Genomic DNA, 13137 nt, shown 5'->3' on the forward strand with positions numbered 1-13137 from the left:
TTATCCACTCTTTGGCCCAAAACAGCCACAATTGCGTAGTCAGAGGCATCACACATAAGCTCAAATGGTAGATTCCAATTCGGTGGCATGATGATAGGAGCTTCGGTGAGCATCTTCTTGAGCTTCTTGAATGCAGCCTTGCACTCTTCATCAAAGACAAAGGGCACATCTTTCTGAAGGAGTTTGCACAAGGGTCTTGTGATCTTTGAATGGCCTTTGATAAAGCGCCTATAGAACCCTGCATGACCAAGAAAAGAACGTACCTCTCTCACACAAGTGGGAGGTGGTAAGGAATGAAAAAGATCTATTTTTGCTTTATCTACATCAATACCCTTAGCAGAAACAATATGGCCTAACACTATCCCTTGTTGTACCATGAAGTGGCACTTCTCCCAATTTAAAACAAGATTCGTATCCTCACATCTTTTAAGCACTAAAGACAAATTATGTAAGCATGAATCAAAATAATTACCGTACAAGGAGAATTCGTCCATGAAGACTTCTATGATCTTCTCAACCATGTCAGAAAATATTGCCATCATGCAATGCTGAAAAGTTGCCAGTGCATTACACAAGCCAAACGGCATCCTACGGTAGGCAAACGTACCAAAGGGACACGTAAATGTAGTCTTCTCTTGGTCCACGAGATCGATACAGATCTGATTGTATCTTGAGTAGCCGTCCAAGAAACAGTGGTACGCATGTCCTGCGAGTCACTCCAACATTTGGTCATTGAATGGGAGAAGGAAGTGATCCTTGCGTGTAGCGGTATTGAGCTTGCGGTAATCAATGCAAACTCTCCACCCGGTTTGCTCTCTTGTAGGTACCAACTCATTATCCTCATTCTTGACTACGGTGATGCCGGATCTCTTTCGTACCACTTGAACAGGGCTCACCCACTTGCTATCAGAGATTGGATAGATTATCCCCACATCTAGGAGCTTAAGAACTTCCTTCTTCACGACTTCCATCATTGGAGGATTCAATCGTCTTTGTGCTTCACTTGAAGGTTTTGAATCCTCCTCAAGATGAATGCGATGCATGCACTTGGATGGACTAATTCCCTTGATGTCGGCAATGCTCCAAGCTATGGCTTTCATGTGCTCTCTTAGAACTCAGATAAGCTTTGCCTCCTCGTGTGCCGAAAGGTTAGAAGCAATAACAACCGGCAATGTCTCATTATCTCCCAAATAAGCATACTTGAGATGATCCGGCAATGGTTTAAGCTCTAATTTGGGTGCCTGAATCATAAAAGGTACAAGTTTTGCATCTGAAACTGGAAGGGAAATAAACTTAGGAGGCTTACCTTGTACTTGAGGGCGTGCCTCAAGTGCAGCGACTGTTTCCATGAGCTCATGGTTCCAAACTACATCGTTGGAGACCCTTGGATTGGTGCCTTTCCCCTGCATTTTTCTAGTTGAAGTATCACCTTCGACTAGTTGAAAATTGTTTTGCTCCAATCCCAATTCTAATGTGCTCTTGTGTTAATCCTCCCCCACACTTGCATTAAAGGTATCCTACACAAGATAATCAAAGGCATCTATGGAAAAACAAGTATGAACATCATTCGGATACCTCATGGCCTCAAAGATGTTGTAGCATATAATGTCGCCATCAAATTCCATCGTTAAGGTCCCCTCATAGACATCAATCTTTATTCGTGCAGTTCTCATGAATAGGCGACCAAGAATGAGAGGAAGGTCATATGGCATAAGCTCAGGCTCCATCTCCAAGACAAAGAAATCCGCTGGAAAGATCAACTCTCCCACTTGCACTAAGACATCTTCAATTATGCCCTTAGGATAGGCTATAGAACGATCTGCTAGTTGAATGGTGACTTGAGTATCCTTGAGCTCATCTAACTTAAGAGTTTCATACACAGTATAGGGCATTAGATTAATATAAGCTCCTAAATCAAGTAAAGCTTTTTCAAACCTGCGTTCCCCAATTGTGCAAGGGATGGTGAATCTTCCAGGATCCTTTAGCTTAGGAGGCAATTTTCTCAAAAGTATCGCTGAGACTTCCTCACTAAGGGCCACGGTCTCCTTATCTTTATACCTCCTCTTGTTGGTACACAACTCCTTGAGAAACTTAGCATATTTGGGCACTTGTTTGATGGCATCCAAAATAGGGATGTTCACTTGGACTTTCCGAAAGGTTTCCAAGATGTCTTTCTCATGTTGCTCCTTCTTTGAGTTCATGAACCTGGAAGGAAAAGGAATACAAGAAGACATAGGGATAGAAGCATCATTGTTAGCCTTAAAAGAATTCAAAGAAGGGTTAGGAGTGCCCCGATTTTTGACTGGCTAACGAATTTCGTTCAAATGGTTGAAATCTGACTTTTCTGTGACGACTGGTCGGTGGGTTTCGCTGACTGGTTGGTGAGCTTTTGACCCCGAAACACATAACTCGACGACCGGTCTGCGAGTTTCGCCAACTGGTCGGTGGATTTCCAAATTTCAATTTTTGATAGTTTCAACTTCGTTTTCAGGTTCTTTTTCTACCTCCAAAGCTTCTTGAGACTTCTCTTTGGCTCTTATTGGTTCCTCCAATTGCTTTCCACTTCTCAAAGTCATGGCATGGAGCTCCGTAACACTCTCACCCTTAGGATTAGGGATAGTTGTGCTTGGAAGAGTGTCGAGAGGCCTATTTTGCATATTACTTGCAAGTTGCCCAACTTGTCTTTCTAAGTTCTTGATTGATTGCCCTTGCTCCTTAAATTAAGCCTTGGTCTCTTGCATGAATGTAGAGGTATGAAGTGCTATCTCCTTGAGCATATCCTCTAATGATTTGCTTGAAGCTTGTTGAGGTGGAGCTTGTTGATATGCTTGTTGTCTAGGAGCTTGGAAACCAGGTGGCGTGTTATAGACACCTTGAGTAGGCCGAACCACATTATCATTGTTGTTCCAATGGAAGTTAGGGTGATCCTTCCATCCAGGATTGTATTGTGTTCGAGTAGGGGTCATACTTTTGCCTTGGTTGCCCCACAAAGTTTACCTGTTCCTCAGACAAAGTAGACATAGGACACCTATCAGTAGTATGGTCAGAATATGAACAAATAGAGGATACCTAAGGTGATACCTTATACCCATTGCTCATAACATTCACTAACATATCGAGTTTTCTCTCCAAGGCTACCATCTGATTTTCAATCCCATTCTTAGTGTCAAGCTCATAACTCCACGACCTCTTGCTTGCATATCCCTTGTGTGGAACTGCCGATTGTTATCAGCAAAGTCTTTAATGAGATCATATGCTTGCCGGCCACTCTTGTTCATAAATGTCCCTCCATAGGCCGAGTCCACGTTACCCCTATTAATCGTGTCCAAACCATCATAGAAATATTGAACCAAGTCATCCAGAGAAAAATTATGATGGGGGCACTTCCTCTGCAGCTCCTTAAATTCCTCCCATGCCTCATATAGAGTATCTCCATCCTTTTGACAGAAATTTTGTATTTCTCTTCTCAGTTTCCTTGTCAGTTGGGCCAAAAAGTACTGCTTAAGGAACTTCTTGACCATTTCATCCCAAGATGTGATGATACTTATAGGTAGAGAGTATAGCCAACGTTTAGCATCATCTTTTAACGAAAATGGGAAGAGAAGTAACCTGAGGCCTTCAGGGGGCAAATACTGAATAGTTTGCAATTTACATATGTCCAAGAACTCTCTAATATGAACATTAGGGTCCTCAGATGGGGATCCCATATATTTGGGCAACGAGTTAATCAACTGCACAGGAATGGAATAGGCATGATTGTCTTCCGGTATATAATCAATGCATGAAGGAGATTCAGAAGCTGTTGGGACTAAAGCATCCTTCAGTGGTCTTGCTCCAGCCATCTCAACTTTGGGGGGTTCCTCGAACTGTTCCTCTTCTTCTCCGTGCACCGAATGCATAGGTGAATGTGAAGGTGCGTACTTCTCTCGGTCCTCCTCTCCTTGCGAAGATGTAGAACCCACCGTTGGGCCGTCAATTGGCAAACATGTTTCCTTTGTTTGCTTCCTATTCGACCTGCAGGTGCGTTCTATCTCAAAATCCAAAGGAATGAGTTTGCCTTGTGAAGTTTTCTGAGTAAGCATACACCTGAAAAATAAAAAATAAAAAATAAAAATAAAAGATAAGAAAACTAAAAATTAAAAGAAAGAAAAACAATTAGAACTAAAAAGTCCCCGGTGACACGGCGCCAAAAATTGATCGGTTATTTTTATGCCAACAATTTTCCTACTACCAATTTGAATGTCAATTACAATAAGGAAGTAGGGTCTTCCGCAGAGGACTTACGGAACTAATTGTAAGACTTCCCCAGTTTAAGAGTTGATTGTGAAGTTTATGAAAACAATTGAAAGTAAATAAAAAATAATGAAATTGCTTAAGGTTGAGAATCAATAGAGAAGCAGAAGTCAGGGAATGTATCCACCACCAATCAATTAAATATGCAAACCATGTTTAACCTAGTCTTATTTACCTAAGGATGAAGATGCTCAAGTTAACCCAACGCCTGAATTAACCTATTGTTTTTCCTTACTTGTATGCTAGGTGAGAGACACTCTACAGCTAACCTATTTCCTAAAATGCAACCTAGGTTGACGCAACTCTAGATTTAACACATAGAAATCATTAAGATTAAGAAAAACGAGACATCACAAGACATCATGAGTACGACGCGTCTCAATTAATCTAGGAATCTAATAACTCACCTTATAGACGATTTACTACTATAGAACTTTCAATGGAACATTCTTAAAAGAAACAGGCAATGATCATTCATAGCAATAGAATCCTAAACATGCAATCTAAGTTGGCCACCAAAGAAAGCACATAAAGAAATCATCAATGTAAAAATAGTAATTAGGTTTTCATCCATTGAATAAACAAAAACTAATTAAATATCATAGCATGGCATACAATCATGATTTGGGGCTTCAACATGCCCTAACAACTTAGAATTTAGTTGCACATGGTTTGAATTGGAAGCACAAAAGAATTCATAGGCAAAGCAAAACAGAAAACCCCTAAAAATTAAGTTGGAAAAGTGGTCAGAACGACTGATCGGTGGATGGCTGATCTGCTTTCTTCTGCTTGGATTTCTTGCTTGATTCGCGCGTAAGAGTCTTTTCATTAGCTTTTCTAGCCTTTTTATATTGCTCTTGAGTCCTCCTTCATTCCTTTTTTGGTTGAGAGTCCTTAAAGTGTAGAGAAAATCAACTTCTTAATTCTCTGATTGAATTAGGATGTCTCCACATCACTTTGTGCAATGAGAATTCGTCATGTCATCATCAATATCCCTGCCAATATCTCCATGGATTGGGCTTCTCGTTCTGTCAAGGTCTTCTACTTGGGCTAGGACTTCAAGCTTTTCCTTATTTGCGCATCTTTCCTCAATATTATTTTCTTTTTGTACATTTGCTCCAAAAAACCTAATAAACACAAAAGTAAATAAATAAAGAGAAAATAGAATAAACTAACAAAGATTAATATAGGGATTAACCATGTACACGTCGCATAAAATGTTCCTATCAAATAACTCAAATAAATGGAGTCCATGTATAGAGTAAGAGAATAGATATGCCATTTTAACTCACAAGAATGATTAACCATTCATGAAAGAAAGCATTTTTCCATTTACTTTGATCACTTATTATGTAGTCTAAGTAAGTAGGACATGTGCAAGAGATATGCATCATATGCTTAACTAAAACATGTACCCCATATTGTGAGAATAGCAGTAAGTCAAATTTAAGATGAGCTAAGCAGCAGGAGAGATGCCATGAAAGAATTACCAGATTTAGCTTACATACAACCCTCCTTGGCCAATCTAAATTTCAGTGAATAGGCCTAGCATGAGTTATAAATATGAACCCTATGGCAGCTCCGAAACTAATGCACTGACCAAAAACTAAACCAGCCTATTTCTAGCTCTAAAATAAAAGCAATAGAGATTCCACTATTGAAACATAAGAAGGAACCAAACTTACCAAGCTATTCAAAATTGTCTACCCAAGGAGGAAAACAAGAATGAGTGCATACTAGCCATCATTTGCAGTTTAAAAGTGAGCAGACTCATCAAACACACTATTAGCAATCAAAATTAACAATAACTCCACCCTAGGTATGTGCATTACTTTTATTCATTATTTTAGTTAGGAGACAGCGGAAAACTGTCTCCTAACTAAAATAATATATCATTGCAGCAAAAGGAATCATATCATGAGTTCAAGACTCATATCAGATCTATAATTTAAGAGCTGAGGCATTGTTAAACGTTAGCTAGACACCCAATGGTAATAACATGACCAAAATAGTAAAAGGAATATGGATAGAAGGCTGCATGTATACCTTTTACAATGTTTACCTTTATGTAAAGAATTACAATCATAGATCAATAGAATAGTGCTAACCTGGAGTAAGAGAACTACTTCAGAGAAGATGTCACCCATTGGAAGAAGTTATTTGACTACATCTGTGCATATGTTAAAGGGTGTATTAGCGACTACCTACAATCAATCCAAGAACTCAATTAGTCCATTTGAGGCTTTACAAAAGTAGGACGAAGACTTGAAAACTGTAAAGCAGGGGCCAACTATTACCATTTAAGCAAATTCATGTAAGCAACCAAGTATGATTCTTACTTTTGAATGTCGTAAGCTTGCAGCAGATGACTCTATACTTATCAATAATGATGACATATGTGAATAAATGTGACATTTGACAAAGTCCTCTAACAAAACCTACAAATTGACAAAATCCTGTCAACAGAAATAACTCAATCATAGAAAAACTCAATTCCTTTCTCCACAGATCGAATTCAACAAAAACCAAACTCATATATAGTTACATAACATCAAACAACGTTTGCACTTTACAATTTGGAAACTCAGAGCATTATTTTGATATGTCTATCTAACAGAAGTCATGCTCCCTAAAATAAAACCTTTACTTACAGCGTTCATTATCGAGAGGTCTCAGAACATCCCCTATAATCTGACCGACACTTTGAGGCGACTTCAAATCATCTTTAATTTTCCCAAACTCCTTCTTTGCTCCTCGCAAGTTATCTCGAACTGTAAACCCGAAACAAGCAATTCAGACCCAAATAAATTCCTCATACCATCTAGATTTCCCAATTATCAATAACACAATACACAAAAACCAAATCAACAACTATTAACAGCTAGAACACAATCGGCTCAATTGAAAATCGAAGTCCAAACCCTAGAAAAATGAAAAGTTAAATAATTTGAAACATTTCTAGTTCGATATAAGAAGATGACGAGGGTTTGGAGTGCGAATCTGACCTGCGCAAACCCTGGAATGGAGCTCCTTATGCTGGAGTAACCTCTTGCGGTAATCGGTGATGGCGGTGCAACGACGTACAGCGTCATCCGTCTCGGTCGATGTCATCACAATGGAGCAGCCACCGTCTCGGTCGACATCATCACGACGGTGCGTCCTTCGTCTTCATCTACATCATTGCGGCGGTATTGGGAGGAGGGGGAGAGAGAGAGAGAAGGGAAATCAGAGGAGTTTAAGTTTTGATACGAGAGAAATTTAATTTTAACAAATATATTGGGAATTTTAGTACACAAACACGACGTCTTTCCTTGCACGCCTTAAATTTTGTTGTAAAAATGCGAGTTTTATGGCGTGCATTTAATGGACGTCGTAAATGATACTCTTTCACGGCACGCCGTAAATCACGCGTCGTGAATGATCAGTATTCCTGTAGTGATTGATGTATTCTCTACACCATCTTTTGCTGCAATTATCATTAGTTGATCAATGGCTCTTTTGTTTCTTGTATTACACCTAAGCAAATGATCGATTTCTCAAATGGGTTGTTCCTTTAGAAGATCCAGACACAAGTAACTTACGACAAAGCTTACATTTTGCCATTTCACTTCCATTTGGCCTTCTAATTTTTTTGAATTCCTCCCAGACCTTTGTTGTCAATTTTCGCTTCTTTGGTGAATTTGAAGGTACTTCTACAAACTTCCCGTCAGCATCCACTTCTACAAAATCCCATGGCTCATCTTTTTTCCCATCATCATCAACCATCTTTTAAATCAAGAAAATCATGAATAACACAGATATATAAACAAAAACAAAAAACAATTATCAATCACCAAGATTTTACTAATATAAACTAACACCGATAGTGTATTGATGAAAAATTTGAAGAAATTGTAAAAAAGCATTATACCTTTCTTTCGAGATCAATACTTTGATAGTGAAAGTCGACCTTGATTAGAAAGTTATCTGTAGAAGGATATGAGTAGGGTTCTTCTTTCTTTCATAAAGAGAGAGATGTCTATATTAATAGGAGTATGAGTCTAATTATGCTTCTACAACCATCTTAGCTTTTTGGTAAACTAAACATATCAATAGGGTTAATGCTTCTTGGGTGATGAATAGATGGACTCTGTTTAAGGAGACGTCCCTTAGGTTTCTGCAAAAAAATTGTATTAGAAATTCTTAATATTGTATATTTTTGAATAATAATAATAATGTATTAATAAAAATAATATTTTTGTTTAAGGAAAACTGAATTGGGAGAGAATTTGGTCACACTTTCATTGATAATAAGGGTCTCATAATATAGAGGATTACAAGACATAGAATCAGAGTTGTACAAGGTAAGATAATCGTACAATTAATCGGATATCTATGAATATCTCCGAAAATATCTCTAATTTAAAACCCTATTACAACTAGGTCATGTAACCTATAGTTTGGGCCAGACACATATTTTGGATTTACTTGAGCACTCCCCCTTGTGTCGCCCAAACGTGGTGCTCCTCTCGTTGCCTCATTAAAAACCTTGTCGAGTAACAAAAACCCAGTAGGACAAAAATAACCTCGGTCGAAGGGGAAAAAAACACAACACACCCTTCACGTTTCGAGACCATACATGTAGACATCTCTCCCTGATGTCTGCATCTCCCCCTGATGTCAACGGTCATGGGAGTTCGGATAACTTCCTCAAACGATACTACCAACATGTTTCTCAAAAGTGGAATTTAGGCAATGACTTAGTGAGCAAGTTTTCCACACTGTCCTTAGATCGAATCTAGTTCACTTTGATCTTAAGGAGAGTCTGTTGTTGCTGATTATGCTTGGTGTTATCGCTTTTGATGTAGCCTTGCTTCATTTGTTCAAAACAAGCAGCACTATCCTAAATGCTCGTAGGCTCATCTATGGTAAACTTCAAACCACAATTGTTCAAACATGCATAATTATAGATCCAATCCATATATATTCACGAACCACTTCGGGAAGAGCAATAATCTCCTCATTGTTCAAAGATATAGTGACTAGGGTCTGTTTTGTAGACCTCCAAGATATCACGGTGAACACTTAACCAGTTTGGGAGTAACATTTGTGTGGGTCAAAGAGATACCCAATATTAGCAAAACCTTCCAAAACACATGTTGTTTTGGGATGGGGATAGAGGACGCAGGCCAGTGTTGGCGGCGTTCTTGGTGTGCAATAGGTCTGAATCCATCGTCTCTCTTTAGGGATAGAATAAGTCCATATCAATCATACATCTCAAGTACCGAAAGATATCGTTTACACCAATCCAATGACGTCGCATTGGCGCAAAACTATATTTAGCTAACAAGTTCACTGTAAATGAGATGTCCGGTCTTGTGCATTGAGCTAAGTACAATAATGCGCCTATTGTACTTAAGTAAGGCACTTTTGCCTCTAGCACATCTTCGTCATCATCCTTTGGACGAAGAAGATCATTTTCAAGATCAAGACTACGGTCGATCATGGGGGTGCTTAAAGGTTTGACATTTTCAAAATGCCTAAGCATCTATCAACACAATGGTTTCTTCATCTCAAACTCGGATTTCAAGTGTTCAGCGGTTTTCCTTAACTCTTTAAGGGCTTCCAATGACGATCATGTCGAACATGAACAGCTAGAACTTGTTATGGAAACGCATGGGCATATCCCTTCCTAATCAAGTAGTCACTTTAGTAAGCGTTTCAACCTCTTTGTAAACGCGCTCTGTGGTCTAGAGCCACTTAACTTGGGTAAATGAAGTTCACCATGAACCTTCATGTGTATTTTGTATCTAGATCCCCATAGAGATATGTAGTGACCACATTTGTAACCTGCATGTTCAGTTATTCAGAAACTACCAAACTGACAGGGTAGTGGAGTGCAATGACATCCATTACAAGAGAATTCGTAGTCGATTCCAGGGCGTTTTGTGAGAAGCCTTGTGCCATAAGGCAAGATTACCATATCTTTTTCTCAACACGCTTACTAATGAAGACCCATTAGTCAATAGGTTTTATGTTAGGAGGTGTTGGCATCACTAGCTCGAAAACCTTCCTCTTCGTTAGAGAATCCAACTTAACATGGATCACATCTTTTCATTTAGGCCAAATTTCTCTACGTTGGCATTCATTCAACGGAGTGTGGTTCGATATCATCAGACTCAACAAATTCATGCACAATGAAATGCGCAACTACGTCATGAATTATGATGGAGTTTCTATCCTACGTCTCATGTACACTAGTGTAATTTTCAAAGAGCTCTATATTCTCAGGAATAGGTTCTGACGTTGAGGCATCCCCCAACGATAATCATAATCTGGAAGATTCTCATGAGACAGATTTTGAGTGTTGATGATCAAAGGATTGAAATGTGTCAGAGTATCCTTTGAACCCACGGGCCTCCCACGCATCCTAGCTGGGGCCATGGCCTATAATGCCAGAGTGCCACTCTATTTGGCGTTGGCGTCATGCCTACTTCCGTGTAGGGTGGCACTACGTCTTCTTGTAGGGACGTCCTTCCTTGTAGGCATATTTGCAGCAGATGTGTGATCTTGTCACTTTAACAGGGATCGAGATGAGACATAGTGGGGACAGACCATGAAAATTCTTGTCGTTTCTGCTGAACATTAGTGTTTTTATGTCCCCCTAACGACAGGAAGACTGTCTCATCAAAGTGACAACCCTCAAATCTAGTGGTATGGAGATCACCTTGCAAAGACATTAAATGGCGGACGATTGTTGGAATCTCAAATCCAACTGTGTTACCCATTCGTCTGTAAGGACCTATCATAGTGCGTTGTGTCGGAGCAATTGGCACATAAATGGCTCACTCAAATGTGCTTAAGTAAGAAATACTTGTACCCAGTCACTATCTGTAATGCACAGATAGAGTGAGTGGCTATAGGTCATAGACGAATTAGCATAGCTACATGCGATATTGCATCGCCTCAAGCGGATATAAGGAGATTGGTGCGCATTACCAATATCCGGCCTACCATCATAGTCGTTTCCGCGAGACTATTTGGGTGTGTACATGAGAATATGATGTCCAACATCAGTCCTAGTGATATGCAATAACTATCGAAAGTCTTCAATGTAAACTCTCTAGCAATGTCAAATCCAATTGACTGAATAGGATGATCCAGAGAGTGAGCCCATTGCCAAATGATATTTTCTAGGAGTGTAGTATAAGCAGCATTTACGGGTGGACAATGGCATAACATGTGACCAGCTTGTTTGCGTGTCAACCAACATCATGAAATATTTAAGTATCCGCAAGTTGGTTGAATCAGTTCACAGAATCCCCATGGATTCTATGTAAGAACAGAATGAGTATTTTCATATCATTTGCATAGGATGGTCTCAGTCCTAATTTGCCAAAGGAATGGGCTTTGTAAAACGAGCGAGAGGCTTTATAAGTAATTGTTTCTGTGTGAGAATACGGGAACTAAGTATGGATCATGATGGAGAGAGAGATAGTGACACAAGCATGTATAGTGGATCACCTTGCCCTTGAGGCAAGGCTACGTCCACTTAGATATTTCACTATGAGTGAGGCTAAGTAGCCTTTTGTAGAAATACAAGTATGGGGATCATGGATCCCATCCCTTTCCAAGAAGGGGAGGACTTCCTCTAATAGCTAAAGGAAGTCCCATTCTATTCTATATTACCGATGTGGGACAATAATGCACATATTGCTTCTCTTGAAGTCTTTTGGAGAGCATGGGAGGGTGGCCTCCTGGCTAGATACCGGCTGACCTCCACCATAGCGAGGTAGCTCGGGTGTCGGTCTACCGGAGGCATGTCGTAGGCGAAATTAACCATGTCGCGGGGGCCACCTACGAGGTTGTTACTTATGCTTGACGGTATGTAATATAAGTGGTATCAACAGCAACCAATGAGGATTTTGGTTCGGGTCAAGCGTCTGAAACACTATTTGAAGCAAAGTTAGCGATTGCAGCATCATTCAGGGCGCCATCACCATGATGATGGATGATAAGACCCACCCCGAATTCCACCCTGGAACCCGAAGTGGCCCTGCGGGACCCACCTCTAAAGGAGATTTACCAAAAACAATTCAGCATAACCTCCCTTAAAAATGGATAACCCAAAATCCTGCAGAAAACCAAAATTCACTTCTAATAATCCAACCATAACTCCTGGAGCCACCCTGCTTTCAAATTCAACCAATCCCATCTCAAAGCTAATAACATCATACATAATCTCCGAAAGGTAAAAGTTACTACAATCACCAAAGTTAGGTCATAGACCTCAATATAATTCATACAAGTTTGGGTCACATATCCCTTAGTAATCAGAGCATTCTAGGAATATAAATGGACAAGGAGTGCAGTAGGTTAAACAGGTAACCTACAGAATGTGATGGCGGAAGCAGGTGCGGTCACTATGGCTCACACTCGTACACCGAGCAGCAATACTGCAATCTGGGCATTTGAAACCGAAGGGCCCAGGGAAAAGTATATAAAAACGTTAGCGTGAGTGGACAAAAATAATTAATTGAAAGGAAAAAGGAGTTTATACTTTTCCACATTTATATCAATAAAACTCCCGATGCATGCAACAATTAAGAAAACCACGAGAAGCTCCGCTCAAGAAAACCCGACTAGCCCCGCTAGTCCAGAACAACAACATAAAGATATGGGGAAAAGAGTTCACCATACGGGAATGGAGCCCCTCAGGCTCAACCTACCCTCGACTGCCACTCACACATAGATTGTGCGAGGAGGAGAACTAATAACCTCGACTGCCACCCACGTGAGGAGGAGAATAAATCACCTCTACTGCCACTCACCAACACAAAGTAGGTGAGGAGGAGAACAAGCTAC

At 39.9% G+C, this 13137-nt stretch overlaps 1 non-coding gene across 1 annotated transcript; it reads left to right on the forward strand.

Moving 5' to 3' along the window:
- Nucleotides 1–3366: 3366 nt before the first annotated feature.
- On the forward strand, nt 3367–3473 carry LOC112195568. Its single transcript, XR_002934626.1, has one exon. It is a non-coding gene; the product is annotated as a small nucleolar RNA R71 (small nucleolar RNA).
- The last annotated feature ends 9664 nt before the right edge of the window (nt 3474–13137 follow it).

The sequence above is a fragment of the Rosa chinensis genome, chromosome 3, assembly GCF_002994745.2.
Source record: "Rosa chinensis cultivar Old Blush chromosome 3, RchiOBHm-V2, whole genome shotgun sequence".
Classification (NCBI taxonomy): domain Eukaryota; kingdom Viridiplantae; phylum Streptophyta; class Magnoliopsida; order Rosales; family Rosaceae; genus Rosa; species Rosa chinensis.